Source organism: Theropithecus gelada, chromosome 12, assembly GCF_003255815.1.
Source record: "Theropithecus gelada isolate Dixy chromosome 12, Tgel_1.0, whole genome shotgun sequence".
In the NCBI taxonomy this organism is placed as follows: Eukaryota; Metazoa; Chordata; class Mammalia; order Primates; family Cercopithecidae; genus Theropithecus; species Theropithecus gelada.
This window is the reverse complement of record NC_037680.1, coordinates 66,532,532-66,559,887: the sequence shown is the minus strand read 5'-3', so window position 1 is coordinate 66,559,887 and position 27,356 is coordinate 66,532,532. Positions and strand designations below refer to the sequence as shown.

Genomic DNA, 27,356 nt, shown 5'->3' with positions numbered 1-27,356 from the left:
GTTTCACCAGGAAAAAAGATAATGTAATAATCAGATGCCATTATTTACGCTTTCCTTCCCAAATCCTTAATGACAATGATATTTTTAAATTTTAAAAAGAATCCATTTTTCTTGTAAATTTGTTTGAGTTCTTTGTAGATTCTGGATATTAGCCCTTTGTCAGATGAGTAGATTGCAAAAATTTTCTCCCATTCTGTAGGTTGCCTGTTCACTCTGATGGTAGTTTCTTTTGCTGTGCAGAAGCTTTTTAGTTTAATTAGATCCCATTTGTCAATTTTGGCTTTTGCTGCCGTTGCTTTTGGTGTTTTAGACATGAAGTCTTTGCCCATGCCTATGTCCTGAATGGTACTACCTAGGTTTTCCTCTAGGGTTTTTATGGTATTAGGTCTAACATTTAAGTCTGTAATTCATCTTGAATTAATTTTCGTATAAGGAGTAAGGAAAGGATCCAGTTTCAGCTTTCTATTTATGGCTAGCCAATTTTCCCAGCACCATTTATTAAATAGGGAATCCTTTCCCCATTTCTTGTTTCTCTCAGGTTTGTCAAAGATCAGATGGCTGGAGATACACCATGGAATACTATGCAGCCATAAAAAAGGATGAGTTTGTGTCTTTTGTAGGGACATGGATGCAGCTGGAAACCATCATTCTTAGCAAACTATCACAAGAACAGAAAACCAAACACCACATGTTCTCACTCATAGGTGGGAACTGAACAACGAGATCACTTGGACTCGGGAAGGGGAACATCACACACCGGGGCCTATCATGGGGAGGGGGGAAGGGGGAGGGATTGCATTGGGAGTTATACCTGATGTAAATGACGAGTTGATGGGTGCTGACGAGTTGATGGGTGCGGCACAGCAACATGGAACAAGTATACATATGTAACAAACCTGCACGTTATGCACATGTACCCTAGAACTTAATGTATAATAATAATAAAAAATTTAAAAAAAAAAACAAAAAAAACACTAAAATTCCCCTGGACATCCTCTGAATAAAAAGAGAACCTTCTGAAATGATGGTGCTCACTATTTTGATACATTGAAAAAGAATAGATAACAAGTTGAACTTCACTAAAGATTAGGACCTAAAAAATGGCTAATAAGCATGCTGCAGAAGCAATGAATAAAGAAATTGTTAACAAAGAAATGACTAGAACTGGCCCAGATCAGTGCTCAACAAGACTTGGATGGATAAAGCCAAGACTCTTAGCTAAATGCAGTCCAGGGGAAATGTCTGCAGGTCATATGGTGAACTACCCTCCTTTGCCATGGGGACAAGGATAAGCACAGGAGTTTCAGAAGCAAAAACCAGAGACCTTTGACTGCAAATATTGAAGCCCCACAAGAGTGGAGAGAGGAGAGGCATCTTTGTGGGCTAAAGAAAGACCCCCTTCCTCATGCAGATGTAAATGGGGCAAAGCCGAGGGACTTGCATCTAGAAAAAAAAATTTTGGAAGCCCATTTTCCAAATGATTGAGCTTTATCTATATTCTGAGCAACTTGGCAGCACATTGATTCAGAGCTGGGTAAGCAGATTCTGAAGTCTAGGAACTTTGACTGGAGGACACCAGCTGCTACTTCTTAATGCCCCACGATCTGAGAAAGGAAGTCTGGAAGTATAAACCAAGCAATAACTGCTCTGAAGACTCAATAAGATTTTATGAACCTCTGTAATTTCCCTAATCACAAATTTGTAATTTTTATTATTCTTATTTATTCCTTGACTCAAATATTACTTCCTCAAAGAAGCCTTCTCAAATCCCCTACTATGTAAACTTGCCTGGCTTTGCAATCTCATGGGATTTCTACAATGGTAATTAAAATATAATTACAATTATTTAAAAAAAAATCCATTTTAACTCTACATAGAAGGTGCATTTCTTTAGAGGCAGCTTCATTTAACCAGAAAAATAAATCTTCTGGGATTTGCAGTCTTGTAAGATACAGCCTGATTTAAGCCCTGACTTTCCTAAATCTAAACATGCCGCAAAGATCAGGTCATCTGTACTGTGGCATGGCCCACAGCCACACTGTGATTTGGGGGAGCATATAGTTGCCAAGGCTATACTGTAGTCTATCCAAGAGAACTCTGGCCAGGATCTTGCCAGCTGTAGGCAGCCATATGTCTTGATAGTTGCCTCAGTGAATCTTTTTGCTTTGAGTAATAAAAATAACCAAGTACTTTAAATCAAAGATTTATTAGCAACTTAAAACTAATTTTTACAGAAATTTAACGCTAAAAAATTTGAATAGTTCTCTCAGTATAAAATTTTGGAAGTGCACTGAATTTTTCACTGAAATAGTACACTACTTTGAAAAACAGTTTGGCTGTTTCTTATAACAACAAACACACCCATCACATAATCTAGCAATTCCATGCCTAGATATTTACCCAAGAAAAATAAATACATATGTCCACAATAAAATCTGTTTGTGAATGTTCAGAGTTGCTTCACTCATAACAGACCATCATAGGAAATAACCTAAATATCTATCACCTGGTAAATGAATTGTGGTACATGCATAAAATGAAATACAACTGAACAACAAAAAGAAATAAATTACTGATATATGTAATATCATGAGTGAATATCAAAAGCTTTATGTGGAAGAATCCAGACACAAAAGGCTGTTTGAACCCACTTATATGACATCTAGAAAAAGGCAAAATTCCAGGAATGAAAATAAATCAGTGGTTTTCAGGAGGTGGGGGTGGGTGAAGAGACTGACTACAAAGTGGCATGAGGGGGCTACTCTCAGCACACAGCCCACAGTGTAGCCCTGCTATGCAGGAGCAGTGACAAACAAAACAAAGTGGCATGAGGGATAGTTTTGTAGTAATGAAAGTAGTCTATATCTTGAAGACAATCTTTTTTTTTTTTTTTTTTTTTGATGGAGTCTGGCTCTGTTGCTCAGGCTGGAGTGCAGTGGCACAATGTTGGCTCACTGCAACCTCTGCCTCCCAGGTTCAAGCAATTCTCCTGCCTCAGCCTCCCAACTAGCTGGGATTACAGGCGCTCGCCACCATGTCCAGCTAATTTTTGTATTTTTAGTAGAGACAGGGTTTCACTGTGTTGGCCAGGCTGGTCTTGAACTCTGACCTTGTGATTTGCCCACCTCGGCCTCCCAAAGTACTGGGATTACAAGTGTGAGCCACTGTGCCTGGCCTTGAACACAATCTAGAACACATATACAACTGTTTATGTTTGTCCCAACTCTTCTTTATTTTTAAAAAGAACACATTAATACATTACATTTTCTACAAATGAGACCTCAATAAACCTGCCTTTAAAAAATAATCTGGGGCAGGGACAATGAGTTAGGGAATAGATAAAACAAGACTGGCCATTGGTTAATAAACATTAAATCTGGTAATAGGTCAATGGGGATTCACTAAACTATTCTCTCTACTTTTGAATATTTTTAAACTTTTCCATAATTAGCTTTTCTTTTCTTTTCTTTTCTTTTTTTTTTTTTTTGAGACAGGATCTCGCTTTGTCGCCCAGGCTGGAGTTCAGTGGTGCAATCTCTGCTCACTGCAACCTCCGCCTCCCCGGTTCAAGCGATTCTCTCACCTCAGCCTCTCGAGTAGCCGAGTAGCTGGGACTACAGGCATGCGCCATGATGCCTGGCTAATCTTTTGTATTTTTAGTAGAGATGGGGTTTCGTCATGTTGGCCAGGCTGGTCTCTAACTCCTGGTCTCAAGTGATCTACCTTCCTTGGCCTCCTAGAGTGCTGGGGTTACAGGCGTGAGCCACCGTGCTTGGCCAAATTTTTTTTTTTTTTTTTTTTTTTTTTTTGCACTGTAGACTGCTAGGCTTGTGCCACTTACAGCCCTTAAACAATCCTGCCCTACTTTTCCCTGGAACACATGATAAAAGTTGAGGAACTTCTAAACAGTTGATTTTTTAAAGTCTATTAGCTATTTTTCAACATATATACACAAATTAACAATCATTAAAAGTATCTTAAAGGCCATAGTTGATTAAAAAAATTATGGTCAGGATTCATTAGAAGCAAAAATATTTCATTAGAAGCAAAAATATTTAAATGTACCTTTTAAGATATTTCTCTAGGTCTTTTAGAGCTCATCTAAGCATGTGAACAAACATTTATTTAAACACAACAAAAATGAAAAGAATTAAGCTGTATTTATTTAGTAATTGACTTGATAAACATCTCTGTTTACTACATGTTAAACACACCATAATGTCTCTTTTGAGTAGCTCACAAATAAAGTACAACCAGCACAACATGACTGCTAAGCGTGTGGAAGGAAAAGTTAATATTGTCTATAATGGAAACTGGATATGGGTGGGGAGAGGTGGTGAGAGGTCTAGAAAAGAATCAACAGATACTCTAAACCTTGAAAGATGTGTTAGAAATTTACTTGATCAGAAGAGAGGTATGGATGAGAGGGTAGGGAAGAAAAAAATAGAGCAGATTCCAGGTAGATAAGACAGCATTACCAAAGCTATTAAGGCAGAGTACAAAGTAATGTTTGGGGAATATCCAGAATAATTATACAAAAGTAGCAAAGCAAAACTGAATAATTCAGTTATAATCACCCAATTTGTTACTGTTGAGTCTAGGAACTGCTCAGTTTACAAATGCATATTGCTAATGAATTCATTCTACAAATAAATTGGTTTTGTCCCATGCTCACAAGTTATGCCCATAACCCTGGTAAGCTATTTTGCAAAGGCATATTGCTAACCATGAGGCAAAACTGTGACATATAGTTGTATTTATTGCCTCTATTGGAAAACCAATTTAAATTTCATACCATCATTATTTTTGCCTATATGCAGACACGTTTAAGATTTGTTTTTGGTTTTTTTTTTTTGGTTTTTTGGTTTTTTTGGTTTTTTTTTTTTTTTTTTTTTTTAGCCTTTCCTTAGCATTCTGGAAGGATTTGCAAAAAGGGAGAATAATTTGCTAGTTAAAGAAGACTAATCAAAAAGCATTCCTAAGTCATCTGTAAGCAGCACAATTATGTTCTGGCTGGAGAGACACTAGAGTATATATAACTTAAAAAATTATTACGTTCTTATTAAAGGTCTGTTTCTTTTATGGTCCCACCTGGCTAAAGTCTTGTTGCTGGCATGGTTGGGGATAAATGTATGTATGTAGACTTGCATACTATCATGATCCATTAGTGAGGAAAAAGAAGTTGTTCTCCTTACTCTATGATACCAGTAAGAATCAATCCTTTTCCTTCTCTTTTCCTCCACTTGCTACCACTAGGAAAGGTTGAATGGATTTATTTTATTTCTGACTCACTTGTACATAAAGCAACAATTTTTTGAATAACAAATATTAACTACATTTAAAAAATCAGTAATATTTAATCAAGATTGATGTGAATCCTTGTACATTTAAGAGCATATTCATGCTTCTAAATTAAATTCCAAGGAAAGAATGTAGAGAAATGGAACTGCTTATACCTGTGGGTACCTGCAACTTAATGTTTTATGTAATTTGATTATTCAAAAGACAGACAAAACATTTTGCCAGGGGGAAAAAAAAACTCTAAGATGTTATAATAAGGGGAGCCACTGTGGGAAATATAGATGGTCAATTTTAGGAGTAAAGTAATCTAGTGAAAGGAACAGGTCCAAACACACTTTTCTGCTACACAAGCACAGTTGGACCTATTTTAAAAGGCACATTAGTAGGGGTGAAAAGAGTTCAGGCCATTTAGTCCTTGGCACCTCAATCAAGATTGCCAGCATAGTTATCAATTAATGTTGCAGTGGTTTCAGTAATGCATACACGTGTCAAATAGGAACTATACTGAGTTCACCACTTCAGTTTACACACGATCCTGAACACCTGTCAGGTCATAATGATTTTCAGTCACTACTGACCCAGGATAAATTTTAACAGGTGACAGGCTTTGTATCAAATTACCAATTCCCTGAGGCATCCAGTACTCCCAATCCTAAGTATTTTTGGTATGATTTATATGTTCTTTAGCTTCCTTTATAATATAATTTAGAGTTATGTCAATTCTAGTACAATTCCTGAAATTCCAGTAAATTTACAATTCTTATAAATTAGAAAATACTGAGTGTGCAGTTTTTAAGACCTCCTTAACAGAAAACTATGGACAGTGGAAGATAAAGGAAAAATAACAGTTAATGTTGCAAAAAAGAGAACATTTGAATCATTCAGAATATTGTATTCAGTCTCATGTATAATCATCCATAAGAGTAGGACTGATGGATATTTTAAAACATGTATAAACAAAAATATAAGAAAACTTTCTCAATAATGATAAAAACTGCAGATCAATATTTTGAAATGGGCACTTAAAATGACAAATTTTATAATTCTAAAACTATCACATGAACTTCATTCCCCTCTTAGCACATCTTCAGAAATTTTTTGTAAAAAACTGACCCAGCATTTGTCCAATCTACTAAGCATAAATAGTTATTCTTTCCAGGACAGTGGAAGTTCAGCATTTGCCAAGCCCTTTTAAGCATGTTATCATATGGTAAGGCTCAGCAATGCTGTTACTACTATCTTCATTGCTCAAGCTCTCCACTTGACTGGTGATTTGTGGCTGTTTTTTTAAGGTGTTGAAGTTAAGTAACTAGCCTCTGAGTTCCTCTTTTCAAATAGATGTCTAGTGTTTATTAATCTCCAGCAATTCTTCATTAATTAAAAAATAAAGTCTTATGATAATTACAATAATTTCTATATTGACTCTAGGATTTATTTTGCCACCATTGTCAAGTGAAAAATAAAGTCTTTTAAGAGCTCTCTGATATTTTAAGATAATGGTTTTTATTACTGCTTTACAAAATAAAAGAAGGCAACTCTGTTAGTCCATAAATTGGATATAAAATGTTAGCTGTATATGAATCTCAGCTGTCTGAGAACAGCTGAATTATAAAGATAAGGTAAACTAATTAGCATGGGATTCAAGACCCTTCACAATCAGGCTTCAGCTTATTTTTCCAAACTCACTTCTCTATACTGCCCTTCCCTACTCCACATCCCATACTACTGTGTTCTAATTCCACTACACTATTAAAAATTTCCAGAAAACACTGATTATTTTCACATTTTCAAGCCTTTGTTAATGCTGCTCCTTCTGCCTAAAGTACCCAACCTCCTGTCCCCTGGCTGGCAAAGTCCTCAGCTTCTGAACCCTCACTTCTGTTTCTCAGCAGATGATGATAGCCTTCTATTTCATGGGGGAAAGGGTAACCATTATACCCCATTTGCACAAGCAGCAGACCGTGAATTATCTTTGATGGGCTCTCACCTTATCTCTCTAAATCTAGTCCATCACCAAATCCTGCTAATTTGTCTTCTTAAAATCCCAGAACGCATCTACGTCTTTTTACTATCCCTGCAATCTAGTTAGTCAGGGCTACTATCATACTTTGCCTATATGATGGGTAAGATCAGCTGGGTTCTCTGCTTTTACTTTTCTCTGTCTCCAAATACATATCCAGAAGTCACAGACATGACTCTTTCAAGGCTGACATTGAAAAGTTAGGTTTCTAAAGTTACATATTGTGGTGATCCAGATGTTAAAGCCGAGTTAATAAATCCAAATTTGTCACATCTACTAGACAAATTTGACAGAAAGCTAAAGCCTACATGAGGACCTGAAAATAGTTATGGGTAACTGGTTATTGTGAGTGTAGGTTTTAATAAATTTCCAAGACATGATTTGCTACCTATCACCTACTTCCATGAATTTCCAGATGAGTCCTCCCATGAGGTGGCAAGCCACAGGCACGCCAAGGGCAACAATGTAGTGGAAGAAGAGAACAAGGACAGAACCTTGGTGGCACCTATACTAATGGGATAGGAGGATAAATCAGAAAGCTGGCAGTAACAGAAACAGAATAACCAAGAAAGTAGTGTGTGCATATGTGTATTTATTTCCTATTACAAAACTGGGTTACTTCTGATAGATTCTAGAAGACCTAGACAATACAATTGTAGATTTCAAAAAATATTCTTAGGTAAATCTGGCAATTGTGAATGTAACAGAATGGGGAAGAGCTATAAGAACCAGGGGCAAGTAAATTATTAAAGAAACAAGTGCAATAACACAGACATGAGGTGATTTCGCCACAGACAAAATGGTGAACTATATTTAAATATTACTTTATTTGATATGTACATATGTAACATGCAAGATCTCAGAATCCTTTGGCATGTTACACTATGAACCTGCTTCTCCGAAGGGTAAACAGACTCTGTCTTTTCATGAAATAATAATTTTTATGACATTTCCTAGTGCCTATAAAAATCATATAATACAGAAAAATATAAAGTAATGAAAATCAGCTAGAATTCCCCATGCAGAGCCATCTACTGTTAACATTTGGGTAAACATTATTCTAGAAATGTATATTCTCTCGCTCAGTCTGTATGGGTGTGTATGTGTGTGTTTACATATATACTAGGGGTCAGCAAACTTAAGCAACTGCCTGTTTCTGTAAATAAAGTTTTATTGGAACATAGCCATGCTCACTTGTTTACATATGTCCCTGGCTACTTTTGCACTACAATAGGAGAGCTGAGTAATATGACAGAGACTATGCAACCGACAAAACTTAAAATATTTACTACCTGACCTTTTACAACTAAAAGCTTGCCAGCCTCTGATACACATTCTACACATGCTATATTGTAACCTGTTTTTTTACTCAAGAACGTATCATAACATTTTTATAGATCAGTAAATACAGATCTACATCATTTAATGGCTGTGTGGTATTTCTTTGTATAAAGGAATCACAGCTTATTTAATAGATTTCTTATTGATGAATATGTAGAGCATGAATTCTTCTATGATATAATCAATGCTGCCATAAACCAGCCTGACCAACATGGGGAAACCCCATCTCTACTAAAAGCACAAAATTAGCCAGGCAAGGTGGTACATGCCTATAATCCCAGCTACTCAGGAGGCTGAGGCAGGAGACTCACTTGAACCTGGGAGGTGGAGGTTGCAGTGAGCCGAGGTCGCACCATTGCACTCCAGCCTGGGCAACAAGAGTGAGACTCCGTCTCAAAAAAAAAAAAAAGAAAAGAAAAGAAAAAAATCCCTACATGTCATCTTACCACACCTCACCACACTTGAATATCTCCTTAAAATAAATTCCTAGGTATAGAACTATTGGAACAAAAGCTCCATACCTTCTATATTTGATACATATTTCCAAACTGCTTTCCAGAATGAGTTGAAGTAATTTTCACTTATATCAATAGAGAATGAAAGTACTCATTTTTCCCTATTCCTTTGCCAATCCTGAAGATAACCAAGTATTTTGAATCTTTGGAAAAAAAGATATATAGGTTGTTTCCATCTATATTATTTGCCTCTTAATGAGGTATAACACCTTTCATGATTACTGGCCATTTGTGTTTCTTTGTGCATTGCTTTACTTTATATCTACATAATAATATACTTTGCATACTTTACCATTTTTATGCTGGAATGTTTCTTAAACTAATTTCTAAGTACACTTATATGTTAAATAACAAATATCTGCTGAAGCTAAAAGCATAGAGAACATGACTGAGGAAAAAACAGGTATGGTTCCTGCCTTCACAATGACAATTCAGTTAAAAAAAAAAAAAAAAGGTAGTTATCATTTTGTCTGAGATATAAAATGCAAAGATCTTACTAAAATTCAGTGAATTTTTTCATGAACACTTAAGAAGAACAACATTCTGAACAAGTCAAACCAATTCATTTGAAAACTAATCTATTCATGGGAAAACTAGGCTAGTCTTTAGAGCCTGTACATTAAGAATTCTACTAACCAAGTTTTTAAAGATCCTAAAACATTAATGCTAGTTTTCTTTGTGATTCAAATAATCATTTTTTCATTTTTCTAATGCTTATCACCCCCAAACAATACAGAAAAAAATAAAGGAAAAAGTAAAAAGAGGGTTTATATGAAACCCTCCATACAAACATCCTTTTATGTTTGTTTACTTCTCCTTATGAAGTTTTGTATATATCTCATAACTGAAGCATATAGCAGGGAATAAGGATAATAAAAAAGCTAAGCAAAGAATGAAAAACTAAGAGAGCCAGGAAGTCAGGGAAATCTGCGCAGAGAGCAGGAGAATATAATAAAATAACTATTTGAGATTTATTCTGGGGTTATTTTTAAAAGGGTGGTTAAGAATTGAGTTTCATATACAAAATTACATTTCAAAATTCTATAATGCCTTGTTGGACTTTGCAAAATAAAACAAATAAAAAAGAACCCTCACATTTAAATTTATGGATTCCAAACAAATATAATTATATATGAAAGAATGTAAAGAAATTCTAAACACCCTTTCATTACCTGTTATAAAATCTGAGAGAAGCAAGCTACCATATACTTATAGTCCTTGCAAAATGCACAAGGGAAATTGATAATCAAACACCACTGATGACAGACATTTATATCAATTTCACATAACTGTTCCTAATTATAAATCTAGATATACATTCCAGGATTATCCACAAGTATGTACTCCTATTAATACTTATTGCACTTACATATGCACATTGAAAGGAGATATGCCCTTTCACCTTTTATGTACTACTCAGAAATATTAGAGTATCACCAGCTGCCATAAAGGTCACACTGAATTTTGGGTGCTAACTGTAGCAGACTTATATGTACATGACTTAATTTTAAAATAAGAATGCCACTTTAAATCTTCATTCTAATAACTCCTCCTGCTTAAATGGAAACCAAAAGCCTACTAATAGCCCATATTTACACATACTCCTCCATCTATGCAAAATGTGATTGGTATATACAGCATGTGAAACTTGATAGAGAAATTAGCTAGTTGAGACCTCCAGTCAAGTTTGATCTCTAGTACACAGCCACCACATGATTTCCACTGACTCTATTAAGAGTAGAGCATTGTGCATGCATGTCCCAGGCTTGGATTTGGAACATAATGTAGCATGTGAGGTGAGGGCAAGGGTTGGGCAAGAAATATTACTCTTTTAACAAATGGTGTTGGGTATAAAGTTAATGCTAAGGTATATAATCTTTCCAAGGGCCAATTTAAGGACTTGTATTTTAGTACTTGCAATAAAGCTGCTATCAAATTCTAATCATGGAATTTTGGACCTGGATTAGACTGGAGTTTATAATTGAAGTATGGATTTGTTAGGTAAATTACTATTTTTATGGAGTAACATAATTTACCCTACTTTTTAAAACTTAAATATTTTAATATTAAAAAAATTCATTAAGTTACAGCCATGCTGTACTAACTCCCCAAAATGCCGTTTGCTTCCACATCTTGTGACATGGTACCTGCTTTTTCCTTTCAAGTGAATTTTCCTCCAATCTTCTCTCAGTTTCAAAAGCCCTTTCACAATGCCTAGAGTGTCTGCCATCAAGAAGCCCTTCCCTTTTCATCCTCTATGCTGAATTTATTCTTTCTTCCGTACTCCTTTAGCTCATTCTCTGTGATAGAGATTCAACAGTTATTACACTATTCCTCAAATACATAGTCACTTGTTTACATTTCAGCCTCTTTCTCTAGATTGTAAGCTACCTGAAGGCAATAAATGATTTTATTAATCTAGGTATTATGCAAAGTCCTTATTTAGTTAGTATACTAAATGCTCTCAATATGTATTTAATTCAGTAACCTTTACTAAGCACCTACTATGTACAACAGTATGCCAGTGTGCAAGAAATGGTTTTATTAATCTAGATATTCTGTGAAGTTCTTTAGTATACTAAATGCTCCAAATATTCATTTAATTCAATAATATTTACTAAGCACCTACTATGTACAATAGTATGCCAGTGTGCCCAATACAGTCCAATGACACTCAGCTCCTACATACTCACACCTCTATATTCTCCCTAGAACAACTGGGAGTAGCAACTTGAAAATGACATTTCTCAGACTTCATTGCCAACTGATTTCTGATAGATTCTGTCATTTGGAGGTACTTACATCACATTAGAAGGAAGAAAGAAGATAGGAGCCATTCTTTTTTGTTTACTTCTGGTAGCTGCAAAGCAGAAGTTCTGATTTCTAGGCCTTATAAGGACAATAGGAGTTTTGGTTCCAGTGCTCTGGTTAATTCATTTCCTGTATGCTTCTCCCACCCTTCTAACATTCTTAAAACCATATCATTATATTAAAACTTTCTGTGTTAAAATATCGAACATGGTTTCTGTTTTCCTAACCAAGCCCTAACTGATATAGTTACATTCTGAGGATGCAAAGATTTCATAGTCAAGTGGAGTAGGAGATGCCAAATTTTCTCTGTAAAGAACTACTTGGCAAATATTTTAGGTTTTGTAGGCCACATACTATCTCTGTCACATAAAGCTGGGGGACAGATTGGTGGAGTGAGCTGATTTGGCCTGTGGACATAGCCCACAGGCTGTAGTTTACCCATCCCTAGAGTAGAAGAAACAAGCAACTACACAAATCACTGCAATGTAAGGTAGTATTATAGACAAGATAATATCTAAGTTGGCCTGAAGTAGTCACATTTAATGACAAATGAGCTAACAATGTTTGTGTTTTTTTAAATGAGCAGATGTTCAGCAATTTAACAAGGCATTTCAGAAACAAAGAATGCTCAAAGTCATGAAGACAAGATAAGTTAATGGGAGTGACTGTCTTGCTTGGGGTAAATATAAATGATTGAGAGCTATGATATGAATATATCTTAAATCCTTTGTGCTAAGTGAAAGAGATTTAAAAGGCTATATACTGTACAGCTCCATTTATTTGACATTCTGTCAAAGGTAAAGCTATAGGGACTAAACACAGACCAGAATTCACCAGTGCTTGGAGATAAAGATTGGGCAAAGAGAGCCTCAGATTATTATGCAGATCTGACAGAGTTTCAGTTATATCAATGGCATCTCCACAGCAAATACTGCCCATTAGCAAAGTCTGGTATTGCGCAGAAATGGCCGGGACTTTGTGTCTGCACCATGCCCAGTCATTGGCTGTGGCTTCCCAAGAAGAGTATGGGCTCAGCTCAAAAGCTTAGACTACAAAGAGCTTTATTACAAAGCGATAGCATGAGGTGTTTTTTTAGGACGATGAGACTTCTCTGTATCTCAATTACTGTTGTGGCTAAATTACTATATGTATTTGTTAAAATTTATAGAAATCTACCCCAAGAAAAGTAAATTTAATGTATTATATGTGAATGTTCTTAAACTACATGAAAATATTCAGTTCACTGTGGACACATGATGTGGGCGGATGGAGAATGGGCAGAGGAGATGAGGATCTGAAGGCAACCAGAGACAGATTCTGAAACACCTTGTATGCTCTGCTAAAAAAATTTTGAAACTTATCCTGAATAAGTAGTGTATAATTCAAAGAATTGAAACTTAAAAATAGTCCAACTACTTTCAGAAAGAACACTCTGCTATTAGCAAACAGCATTAATGAAAATGAGGCAAGACTAGAAGCAGGGACATTAAGTATGAGGTTGTTAGCCTGAGTGGACATGTGGGAGAAAAAAATGGTAAATCTTAGTGATCAATGTGATATGAAAGCTGAAATGGAAAGAGGTGTTTAAAAACAATATACTTCCTCCTTGAACAGCTAGATAGACAGTGATATCAAGAATTAAGATTGAAAATACTTTAGAAGAAGCAGGTTTCATTCTGAGAAAATGAATTCCATTTTGAGATGCTGAATAAGCAGTGAGTACAGATCAACTAGCATTAGACAGCTATTTAAAGTTATTATAAATATATTTAGAGATTTTCCTTTGTAAGGAGGCAAGAGACACATAGATATGGCACATCAATAGACTAGGTTAGAAACAATGAAGGTCTGAAATATTAGGTGTATGTTGGATTAGAATCAAATATTGTAGAATATATAGGACTCCTCAGGCTGCCTTGGAGGCTTACAATTTACCCTAGAATCAGTCAGAGTAAATTCAGGTACCCATTCAGGGTGTCTCTAGCCTAGACTGTGTCCTAGGTTCTCAACAAAAGATATATGTGTGCTGGTTTTCAATGACATATATTTGAACAAATGCTTTCTCTTAGGACATGCAGCCTAGATATCCTTAGTACAGTTTAACATTGTATAGGATTTGTACCCATTCTACAGCTGCAAAGGGTATACATAAATATGATTTTACTTGTCTATTCACTTGTATAAGGGTGAAATGAACCGGGAATCTTGAAAAATGTGTGTGTATGTGTGTGTGTGTGTGTGTGTATGTATATATGTATATATATACTGGTTCTGCAAATCTTGTCTTGATGATTTCTCAATCAAAAGAGCTTTTAAGATTCCAAGTGCATTCCAGCCAAACTGCTTGATCTGGACTCACATCCCCAGGAGGACACAATTACCAGGATGCTATCCAGTGACAACGACTCCAGCATGACCACCATGGCGTCAGAATGCTGCCTTCCCATCTCATTATTTCTCCACAGGTTATTTGCATTTGCATAACATAAATACATTTACTATTGCATCTAGTGCCCCCTGGAGGATATGTTGAACTTCATAAGGCAGCAAGAGGTATACATTTATAGGTACAGAAAAATTACCATAAGGAAAAATTGATATTTTTCCCCTTAGTCTGATGAAGTTTTAACAGTCCTCAGCAAAACATCTAAAAGATGTAATTGCAATTCAATTAGAAAATGTTACAATGTAACTAATATAGCTTTACTTCAAACTACTTAACTAGAAATCAGAAAATATATACATATACATTACCTACAGGATAGCAAATATGATATTTTGAGTGTCTGTTAATGCTCCAGAAGATGTCAAAGCAGTTTTTATTTTCCTTAAATTTCTGGTAAGATAATCTTAAAACTAAAGAGAGTATTTGATTATAAGAAAGAATGTAAATTTTAAAAATTCGGGGAACATCACACACCGGGGCCTATCATGGGGAGGGGGGAGGGGGGAGGGATTGCATTGGGAGTTATACCTGATGTAAATGACGAGTTGATGGGTGCAGCAGACCAACATGGCACAAGTATACATATGTAACAAACCTGCACGTTATGCACATGTACCCTACAACTTAAAGTATAATAATAATAAATAAATTTAAAAAAAAAAAGAACACTGGAATAAAAATAATTTGGAGAATATTTTTCTCCAAATTATTAATCTCTCAAGTATTTCTCAAGATTTTACATCAAAATATCTCTTAGAGCGAACATTACCACAAGGATGGTTCTATAGTCATAAAATTTGTCAAAGCTTCAGATTTTATTTTAAAATATGTGAATTTTGTTTTACACCATAATATGCTTTTATTTATTTTAGTGTAAAAGTTATGCCATGTTACTACATTAATTTTAAGTAAAATTAACACCCTGGGAAAGATGTACTATGCTTATCCTATGGATCCACTACTACTTTCTGACCTCAGATGTTCTTCAACTTGAGATAAACTGGATAACAAAACATGGGATCAACTTATAAAAACACATTATTTATTGTGTTTAATGTGTTTATAAAAACACATAATTTTGCAGTTTACAATATAGCATAAAAAAGTAGTAATCACATTTGAACAAATGTGTAATTATCATATAATATAAATATAAATCATATATAAACATAAACATAATATGAAATATCAGTTTAGAAGCATTTCTGCTCAAATATACATATAAATTAAATACCAGCTTGGGGGCATTTCTCCTTTCTGAGCCTTTAGCCAAAAGGAATCAGAGACATTGGCCTAATATTCTCAGTTAAGATATCACCTCTTCCTTCTTAAAGGTCTCTTCTCTGAGGTCCCTTCAACCAACCACTCTATCATCTCACCTATCCTTCTACTTACAAAGGATGAAACAAAAAGCTCCAGATTAGGAGTAAAGAAACAAGTACACGAGTGGCTCTGCACTTAGCAGGTGACCTTGAAACTTCATTTATAATAAAAAAAATAATTATAGAATGCATTTGAGACTTACTATTTGCTAGACACTCTCCTGGCACTTCGTTTAAATAATATCTAACTTTTAAAACAAACCTGCAGATAAATATTTCCTGTCCTATGCATAAACCTCAGAATGGCATAATAATTTGCCCAAGGTCACCTATCTAGTCAGCAGCAGGATCTGAATTTTTAAGAATTCTATTTATTCATCCATAATACCTGTTCTGCATCCTAGGTATTAAAACAAATCAATAAATGTGAAAGTGAATTATTCAATGCAAGAAGAACTTACTTTCATATATTTAGAGAATGGGCAAGAGTAATTTGAATTGGTTAATAAGATACAAATTAATTCATTGGTTAATTTACTCCTGGGATATTTGGGTAGGGTGCATGATTTTCATAATAATTACTAGGAATTTACCTTTGTACACACTTCATGTCCATTTTAAAATGTGTTTTACTGCCAATCCATATGTGACGTTTTGCATATCAGTCATAATCTTGAACTGTAGATAGTTCTCTCAATTAGGAGTGTAAGAAGTCTGCTATGGTTTGAATATTTGTTCCCTCCAAAATTCAGGTTGAAATTTAATCCCCAATGTGGCAGTATTGAGAAGGGGTGCCTTTAAGAGGTGACTGGGTCATGAGGACTCTGCCTTCATGAATAGATTAATTCATGCATGGATTAATGGATCAATGGCTTGTCATGAGAATAGGACTGGTGGCTTTATAAGAAGAAGGAGAAGAGAGACCTGAGTTAGCACACTCAGCCCCTAACCATGTGATGCCATTTGCTGCTTTGGGACTCCACAGAGAGTCCCCAACAGTAAGCAGGTTCGTACCCAACACAGCCCCTCAGCCTCGGACTTCTTGGCCTCCATAATGTAAGAAACAAATTATTTTGTTCCTCTTTAAACTATCCACCTTCAGGTATTCTGTTATAAACAGGAAACAGACTAAGGCAACACCTAAAAAGAATAATAGGAGGAGGAAGCAGGATTGGGCAAAGAGAGCCTCAGATTATCATGCAGATTTGACACAATTTCAGTTATACCAATGGCACCTCCACAGCAAATGCTGCTCATAAGCAAAGTCTGGTATTGGGCAGAAATGGCCAGGACCTTGTGTCTGCACCACGCTCAGTCATTGGCTATGGCTTCCCAAGAAAAGCATGGGCTCAGCTCAACAGCTTAGATTCTGGAGGCACTTACAGCTGGAGGCTATCAGCTAACTGCACTCCTTGCAATCAAATGGTAAGTTCTTTTTATTTTTTATTTTAATTTTTATTAAGTTTTTAAAAAAATGTTTATTTTTTCAAAGAAAAATGGCAAAAGCCAATTGGAAACCTACTTATTCTTCAACTCCAATTTTGTTTTCTTTAAATTTAGAAGTGACTTACTGATTTACTATTTTAAACAAACCCCCCTTTTCCCCTTTAAATGTTTACCATCTACTCGTGCTGAATCCTTCCAAGGAGATTGCTCCAGTGTTTATCTCCAGGTCCTCACTTTGCTCCTTTTACCAAAAAACGCAAAACACAATTCCATCGTGCATCTTAAGGGCTCCAATTGTCAAAAATAGGAAAAAAAAATCTTTGGAATAGCCAATTAAGTTGAATAAAAAAATCCACACGAATGCGGTTTGGTTGGGGCAGGAATCCACTCCTATGTTCCTGGTAATCTGATCCCGCTCCATGAATCCTGGTAATTCATCCTCCCTATCCTATCCACATTATGATTTGAATCCAATGATCCAGCTCCAAGGATTGGGATCCAGTGAGCCCTCTCCAATCCAAACCTTTATAACCAGCAAAACCAAAAAAGAGGAGGCAAAATGTTAGATATTGTAATCAAAAAAGGTTTCTGGGGAATGATGAGTTATGTCTGTCATCAGTTTAACAGATGCACATCAATAACTATCAAATTCCCCAAAACAAGTTTCTGAATGGTGTTCAGATAAATTAGAAACTTAATCATCATAGAGACTAATTGGAAGAAGCATTTTGTATTTACAGTTCAACTGATAATGCCAACACTTGTTACTGTACAGTGTATTACAGGTTTCGTGGTTGCAAGAAGTTACATAATTTAAGTTTACTGGCATTGCTACCCACCTAAGTCTAAAACTATATCTAATGCTCCCATTTGCAATTTAATTTGTAAATTAAAGTCTTTTAAACATATGAATCAGTTATGAATATTAGTTTAAAGGGGAAGGTGAGACTTAAAAGTATTCCCAACCAGATTATCTACACCAATACATTGGAACTCTATATTTTGCTTTCATTTTGTCTTAAAAAAATGAAATAGCAACGCTCTATCAGTCACACAGAGGACATGCAGATTTAGCAGTATTGATATTATACTCTATCTTGTTGGATTTAAAGACACCCTGTACCCACATGTACACCAACAGCAGGTCACACATTAACAGTTGTAACTAAGCACTGTGACAAATTAGCCAGTTCTTCCCACATTAGTCCCTATTAAAACAAAAATGGGGGGAAGGGAGCAAAATAAGTTGCTACAAAATGGGCAATATAATTTTGCCACAATTGCCAAGGTTTAAAGAGCAAAGCAATTGTAGCTAAAGATAACTGAATAAAATGTTTGCAAGTGTTTTAAGGAAAATGTATATAATCATTTTTAACCCCTGCCTTTTAGTATAAGGTCAATACTGCCAATTTCATCTGTGACAACAGCACTTGGAGTCATACCATTGCCTCCATTATTGATCTGATCCTCCTCAATCCTCCTTTTGACAATCCTAAAATGATTGAAATGTGCTCCACAATCCTTAATCCAAAGCATTCTTAATCCATCTCTTCAGATATGTCTACAGAAAGACACATGAAAAGCAAGATAAACATAAGAACTTCCCCAGGTAAGATAACCACAAACACCCCCAACATCCCAGTTCACACAAACCAGGGCAGAATAGACATTTACACAATATCACAGTCTGAAGAGTATGGAGTTAACTAAATTTAAACAATCCTGTCTATGACATCACTTAAAATACAATTTAGCAAAGACACGAGGGGAATGTAGATGTTAGGAGCAAGGGGATATTACAAGAATGCAATTCAACACTTTAGCCCATTCTGAACAAAACAGTTTGAATTTAAAAATGAAAGATTGTACTGAATAAAGGAAAACTGTATACAACATGGGTTCTACAAAAAGTGTCACCAATCATCTTATGTACGAGAGCGAGATCTGCTATGATGGGGAGAATAGCGTGGTGATCCTCTGCTTCTCCTTGGGGAGTAACTGCGACTCCTGCTGTTGCTTCTGCTACGGCTTCTGCTACGACTACGGCTTCGAGATCGAGATCTTCCATAACTTGGACTTCTGGGCCCATCAACTTTAACCCGGATGTAGGCAGTTTCTCCCTCATGAGATCTAAACTTAGTGTTATCCAGTTTTCGAACTGCATAGGTCATATCTTCTTTCCGTACAAACTCCATGACACCCGTGCCATCTCGGTAAACATCAGCATAACATACATCACCTGCTTCACGCATGTGATCCTTTAAATCCTGCCAACTTCCACTTGGAGGCAGTCCAGAGACAACCACTCTGTTTTCAGACCGCCTGGATGGGGGGCCATAGCGACCTCGGGAGCTCCGCCACCTCCACCCCCGCTGCCGCCTCTGCCTGTTCCACCGCCGCTTGGAGGAAACTCCACCCGCAGACGGTACCCATCATAATCATAGCCGTCGCGACCATACACCACGTCTTCCACGTCTCGCGGGTCCTCGAACTCAACGAAGGCGAAGTGCGGTCCCCTGCGGCGATTCGAGGTCGATGTCGCGGATAGCGCCGTATTTGTAGAACACGTCCTCAATGTCCTTGGTTCGGATGTCTGGAGGTAAGTTACCCACGTAGATGTGGCAATCGTTGTTCCCTGCGGGCCCACGAATCACACCACCTCCCGACATGGCGGTGACGAAAAGCGCGGACTCGAGAACAGGCCTTCCCACCAAGCCTAGCGCACCGCAGAGCGAGCCCGCAGTGGCAACACGTCTCCCAGGTAAGTTCTTTTTAAAGAGGTGACCAGAACAGTGACCCTCCATGACTGCCACAGTGGAAAATCCCCTTAATTATTTAATAAGGTAAGCATAACTCTAACACCAAGTGTGTGCAGGTATAAACAAAATACTAGGGAATACAAGAAAGCAAACCCAAGAAACCATAATAAAATTACAATATAATAAAATCCTGTAAATATAGGAATCATTATAATAAGGTGATTAAGTGCAACAAAATATACAAAATCAATAGCCTTTTGTAATAGCAATAAGCATCTAGAAGTATAAATAATAAAATGATTGCTTTCAATTGGAAACAAAAATCATAAAATGCTTAGAAATAAGCATGATATTGGCATAGCAATAGGCAAAACATTTCAGTTATTGGGTATATATCCAAAAGAATTGAAAGCAGGGACTCAAATAGGTATTTGGATATCCATGTTCAGAGCAGCATTATCCACAATAGCCAAAAGGTGAAAGTAACTCAAGTGTTCACTGATAGATGAATGGATAAAATGGAATATTATTCAGCCTATAAAGGAAGGAAATTCTGATATATGCTAATACAATGTTATGCCAATATAACATTATGCTAATGTAAGGTTCATGAATGAACCTTATGAATATCATGCTACGTGAAATAAGTCAGTCACAAAATGATATCATGCATATGAATTATATGCAAATTCATAAAGACAGAATTTGTAAAGATAGAAAGTCAAATTCATAAAGATAGAAAGTAGAACAGTGGCTGCCAGGGGCTGGAAGGACAGGAAATAGGGAGTTAGTGTTTAATGAGAACAGAGTTTCCGTTTGGGAAGATGATAAAGTTCTGGAGATAAATGGTGGTGATGGTTCCACAAAAATATAAATGTACTTAATGCTACTAAATTGTACACTTAAAAATAGTTAAAAACAGGTTAAAGAGAATAGATAACCTCAAACTCAATCTGAGTATTTAAGTGACAAATGTGATATCTCAATTCAGTAGGAAAAGGATGGTTTATTTGATACATAGTACTGACTCAAATGGCCAATCATCTGCAAAAAATAAACCTGGACCCTGCTCTTGATATCTGAAATTGTTCATGAGAAGTTGAAATAGTTGCAAAAAATATAGTTTAGGCATATTATAAATCTTGACTTCAGAAATAAAGCTATAACTTCACTCATTTAAATATATTCATAGAATCTTATTAGTATAATGATTTTATACACATTATCACTTATTTTTAAAAATAAATGAATAAGCTCTTTTCTAAATCTTTCCTTTTAATCTTTGGTCTCAAGTTTTCATTACATTTTCATTTCAGAATTTTATCTAAATGTAATATTTATTTGTCCTAGTCAAGGCACCAGACATTTAAGAGAGCGTACTAAAGATCAGTTAAGTTTGTAGCTGACTTGGATGCTATCAGTAGACATAGAGTGAGATCTACAAAACCCAAAATTAATTCAGCAAAACTACTAAGCAAAACCAAAGAATCAGGAGCTACAATAAATGTGTGTTCAGGGAGTGGCATAAGCAAGATAGCAGAATAGGAGGTCCCAGTCCTCACTACTCACTACAGAAAGTTCAACTAGCAACTATCCACAGACAAGAACACCTTTGTGAAAACCTCAAAACTTGGGAATAAGCCTGAGATACCTTCATAGATCACAGAATCCAATGAAAAATGGCATCAGAAGGGTAGGAGAAATAGTTTCACTTTGGCTGTGTCACCCACCTCCCCAACTTGGCACAGCACCAAACAGAGAGGATTATCCTAGGCCCACAGTTTCTACAGTAGAAAAAGAGAACTGGAGGCAAATATCCAGTTGCCAAAGTATTCTGAGATGCTTCATGGGAAGCCCACTCAAGTCTTACTTCATGGGGGAAAATGAGGGTAATGGCATGACTAGATCACCTAGGGTCAGGTAGAAACAAAGCGAGGAAAAGAGCTCACAGACACCAGCACAGAAATCTTCGTTGTAGCTCTGTGTACCTGCCAGCAATGGCACTACATCAGAGGTACCAGCCATTACCTAGCACACTGGCAAAGCTAAGCTGGTTGTTCCCAGAAATGGTGGGAAGTTCTACTTGGCTTGTATCCCTAGATTGCCAGCCTCATGCCCAGTCTTTTACCCCACCCAAAGGCCCCACCCAGAGAGAAAGACACCCTCCACAGCCCATTTTGGTAAAGGGCAGAAGATAGATCTGCCCCCATGGGAGTGTAAAGAGCACTTGTCTCAGCCTCAGAGACCACCCCAAGGCCCTTCCAAGAGGAAAGAGATCTGGCATGGTGCATTTTGGCAAAGTTCAGGGGCTAGACTTTCCCTACCTGGGAGTTCAAACAGTGGTTCAGTCCAACCTCAAAGCCCACTCCAATTCCCTACCCAGGCTGGGAGGCAAACCTCAACTGTGTATTTCTACTAAGCATAGTGGCTGCTGCCATCTATCCTAAGCAGTGATTCCACCTAGCCTTAGGGACTAGCCTGCAACCCTATTTTACTGCAGAATGCAAACAGCAGTACCACCTGGCCAGAAAATACACCCTATGACCCATCCCAATCAGAGACAATTGTGGTGTCCAGTCAGCAACTCTGCCCGACTGCAGAATCCAGCCATCAGCCCCACCTAAACTCAGAGCAAAGACGGTGGCCCAGCCATCTAGAGAACCCAAAAGCAAGCTCTGCCTGCCCAGGGTTCTTATCAGCTGGCCCATCCAGAATCACAGGCTACACGAAACAGTGAAGGTCTATTTCTGCTTAATAACATCTGTAAAACTGAAAGAGGTGAGTGTCTCCTCAAACGTACAGACATCAACACAAGGACACAAAGATCACACAAATAAGGGAATCATGACACTTCCAAAAGGAAATAATAAAGCCCCCAAAATAGACCCTGCAGAAATGAAGATCTATGGAATGACTGGTAAAGAGTTCAGAATAATCTTCTTAAAGAAGTGAGGTGAACAAAAACCATACATATAGAAAATTAAACAAATAGAAAACATGTGAAATCAATGAGAAATTTGACAATGAAATAGAAGCAATTAAAAAAATAGAAATTTTTGAGCTTAATACAATGACTGAACTAAAAAATGCAACAAAAAAAACTTCAACAGTAGGCTCATAAAGCATAAGAATCAATGAACTCAAAGATATAACATTGTAAATCATCTAGGCAGAAGATCAAAAAGAAAAAAATTAAGAAGGAAGAAAGCCTACATTATAAGGCATCATCAAGAGATCAAAAGTTGATAGAATAGGATTTCCAGAAACAAGAGAGAATAGAAGCCAGAAAACTAAAGAAATAATGGCTGAAGACTTCCTATATCTGGGGAAAGGCACAAATATTGAGGTATGGGAAGTCCAGAGATCTCCAATCAAATTCAACTGAAAGAGGAGTTCACCATGACACATAATAATCAAACTATCAAAAATCAAAGAAAAAGAAAAAATTGTGAAAACAGGAAGAGATAAGAAACATACCATATACAAGGTAGTTCAAATAAAGCTACCAGCAGATTTCTCAGCAGATCCCTGAAAGACCATTAGAGAGCAGAATGATATAAAGTGCTGAAGGGAAAAAATTACCAAGAATATTTACCCAAAAAAGCTGTCCTTTATAAATGAGGAAGAGATAAAAACTTTCCCAGACAAACAAAAGCTAATGGAGTACATCACCGCTAAGCCTGCCTCTTACAGGAATTTCTTAAAAAAATTCTTTAAGCTGAATCAAAATGCTGCTAAGTAATAACATAAAACATAAGAAAGCATAAAACTCATGATATAAGTAATACAGAGTCATATTCTGAATACCCTAGGACCGTAATAGTGTGTAAAGCAATTTCATCTCTAGTATGATGGTTAAAGGACAAATCTATAAAAACAGCTATAGCTAAAATAAATTGTCAAGGAAGACAGTTTACAAAATAATGTAAATTTTGACATAAAAAATATAAAATGGTGAAGGGGAGTAAAAATGTAGAATTGTGGTGTGAGATAAAAATTAATTTATCAGCTTGAAATAGCCTAGTATAGGTATACAATGTCTATGTTAGCCTCATGATAACCACAAAGCAATACTCTATAGCAGATACAGAAAAAATAAATAGAAAAGATTAAAAGCATTCCACTATAGAAAACCATCAAACCACAAAGGAAGCAACACAGAAAAAAGCAAAATAAAACAACCAGAAGACAAATTACAAAATAGCAGTAGTATGTCATTACTTATCAATGATGATTTTGAATATAATAGGATTATATTCTCCAGCAAAAAGACAGTAGCTGAATGCATAAATAAATAAGACCCAATTATATGATGCTTATTAAGAAGCTCTCCTCACCTTTCAGGACACAGACTGAAAGTGAAGACATGGGAAAAGAAAACATTATAAGCAAATGGAAATGAAAAGAAAGGAATGGTAGCCATACTTATATCAGACAAAATAGACTTCAAGTCAAACTGTAAAAAGAGACAAAGCAGGTCATTATATAATGATAAAAGGGTCAATTTATCAAGAGAATATAGCAATCGTAAATACATATGTACTCAACATCAGAGTACCTAAATACATAAAGCACATATTAATATATGTGAAAGGGGAGATAGTCAATAATACAATAGTAGTAGAGGACCTCAATACTCCAACTTTTAACAATGAACAGATCATCTATACAGAAATTAATAAGAAAATATTGAACTTGAACTACACTTTAGACCACATAAACCTAACAGACATATACAGAACATTTTATTCAATTGCAATGAAATATACATTATTCTTAAGCACCCATGGGACATTCTCCAGGACAGATCATATGTTAGGCCACAAAACAAGTGTGAACAAATTTAAGAAAACTGAAACCCTATCATCTTTTCTGATCACAATGGCATGAAACTAGAAATTGATAACAGGATACAAACTGGAAAATTCACAAATATGTAGGAATTAAGCTGCATAATTCTGAACAACTGATATGATTAGGCTTTGTGTCCCCATCCAAATCTCCTCTTGAATTGTAATCCCCATATTCCTCATATGTTGAGGGAGGTACCTGGTGGGAAGTGATTGGATCATGGGGACAGTGTCCCCCATGCTGTTCTTTTAATAGTAAGTTCTCAGAAGATCTGATAGTTTCATAAGTGTCTGAGCATTCCTCCTTCACACATTGGCTCTCTGTCACCTGCTGCCATGTAAGATATACCTCTTCCCCTTCTTCCATGATTGTAAGTTTCCTGAGGCCTCCCCAGCTATGTGGAACTGTGAGTCAATTAAACCTCTTTCCTTTATAAATTACCCAGTCTCAGGTATTTCTTCATAACAGTGTGAAAATGAACTAATACAGTTAATTGGTACTAGGAGTGGGGTACTGATATAGAGACAGTTGAAAATGTGGAAGTGACTTTGGAACTGGGAACAGGCAGAGGTTGGAACAGTTTGGAGGGCTCCAAAGAAAACATAAAGATGTGAGAAAGTTTGGAATTTCCTAGAGACTTGTTGAATGGTTTTAACCAAAATGCTAATAATGAGGTAGACAATGAAGTCCAGGCTAAGGTGGTCTCAGATGGAGATGAGGGACTTCTTGGGAACTGGAGCAAAGGTCACTCTTGCTATGCTTTTGCAAAGGGACTGGCAGCATTTTGCCCTTGCCCTAGAGATCTGTGGAACTTTCAAATTAAGAGAGATGATTTAGGGTATCTGGTGGAATAAATTTCTAAGCAGCAAAGCATTAGAAAGGTGATCTAGTTGATTTTAAAAGTGTTAAGTCTTATGCATTCGCAAAGAGATGGTTTGAAATTGGAACTTATATATAAAAGGGAAGCAGAGTGTAAAAATTTGAAAAATTTGCAGCCTGACCATGAAGTAGAAAAGAAAAACCCATTTTCTGGAAAACAATTCAAGCCAGCTGCAGAAATTTGCATGAGTAATGAGGAGCCGAATGTTAATAGCCAAGATGATGGAGAAAATGTCTCCAGGGAATCTCAGAGGCTTTCACAGCAGCCCCTCCTATCACAGGCCCACAGGCCTAGGAGGAAACAATGTTTTCGTGGGCCGAGCCCAGGGATTTGCTGCTGCTCTGTGCAGTCTCAGGACTTGGCACCCTGCATCCCAACCATGACTAAAAGGGGCCATCATACAGCTCAGACTGTTGCTTCAGAGGGTATAAGCCCCAAGCCTTGGTGGCTTACATGTGGTGTTGGGTCTGTGGGTGCGCAGAAGCCAAGAATTGAGGTTTGGGAACCTCCATGTAAATTTCAAAGGATGCATGGAAATGCCTGGATGTCCAGGCAGAAGTTTGTTGCAGGGGTGGAACCTTCATGAAGAACCTCTCCTAAGACAGTGCAGAAGGGATATGTGGGGTTGGAGCCCCCATATAGAGTCCTCACTGGGGCACTGTCTAGTGGAGCTGTAAGAAGAGGGCCGCCATCCTCCAGACCCCAGAATGATGGATCAGCTGACAGCTTGCATGTGCACATGGAAAAGCTACAGACACTGAATGCCAGCCCGTGAAAGCAGCTGGGAGGGGGGCTGTACCCTTCAAAGCCACAAGGATGGAGCTGCCTGAGTCCATGGAAGCCATCTTTTGCATCAGCATGTCCTGGGTGTAAGACATGGAGTCAAAGGAGATCATTTTGGAGCTATAAGATGTAATGACTGCCTGCTGGATTTCAGACTTGCATGGGGCCTGTAGCCCCTTTGTTTTGGCCAATTTCTCCCATTCGGAATGGGAGCAATTATTCAATGCCTGTACCCCAGCTACTAGGGAGGCTGAGACCAGAGAATCACTTGAGCTCAAAAAGTGGAAGTTGCAGTGAGCTGAGGTCATGCCACTATACTCCAGTCTGGTTGACAGAGTGAGACTCTGTCTCAAAAAAAAAAAGACATTTGAGGACTGTTGGAAAGACATGATTGGTTTTAAATGTGAGGACATGAGATTTGAAGTGGCCAGAAGTGCAATGATGTGGTTAGGCTTTGTAACCACACCCAAATGTTATCTTGAATTAAAATCCCGATGATCCCCACATGTTGAGGCAGAGACATGGTGGGAGGTGATTGAATCATGGTGGCAATGCCCCCCATGCTATTCTTGTAATAGTGAGTGAATTTTCACGAGATCTGGTGGTTTTATAAGTGTCTGAGAGTATCTCCTTTACACACTCACTTGCTCTTGCCTGTCACCATATATGACATGCCTCTTCCCCTTCTGCCATTATTGTAAGTTTCCTGAGGTCTCCCCAGCCATGTGGAACTGTGAGTCAATTAAACCCTTTTCCTTTATAAATTATCCAGTCTCAGGTATTTTTTTACAGCAATGTGACAATGAACTAATACAACCACCAATGGATCAAAGAAGTAATTAAAAGGGAAATAAAAAGAATTTTTGAAACAAATGATAATG

The 27,356-nt window shown here is 36.9% G+C and overlaps 1 protein-coding gene and 1 pseudogene across 3 annotated transcripts in view; both read right to left on the bottom strand.

Annotated features, from left to right (window-relative positions):
* The window catches only part of C12H2orf88 (chromosome 12 C2orf88 homolog), a 342,050-nt gene that overhangs the window by 179,713 nt on the left and 134,981 nt on the right, over positions 1 to 27,356 (bottom strand). The window lies entirely within an intron of this gene.
* On the bottom strand, positions 17,226 to 19,939 carry LOC112635810 (annotated as a pseudogene). The gene is made up of 2 exons (XR_003122094.1): positions 19,136 to 19,939; positions 17,226 to 18,763 (listed from the first exon to the last, which is right to left on the bottom strand). The product of XR_003122094.1 is annotated as a serine/arginine-rich splicing factor 1-like (transcript).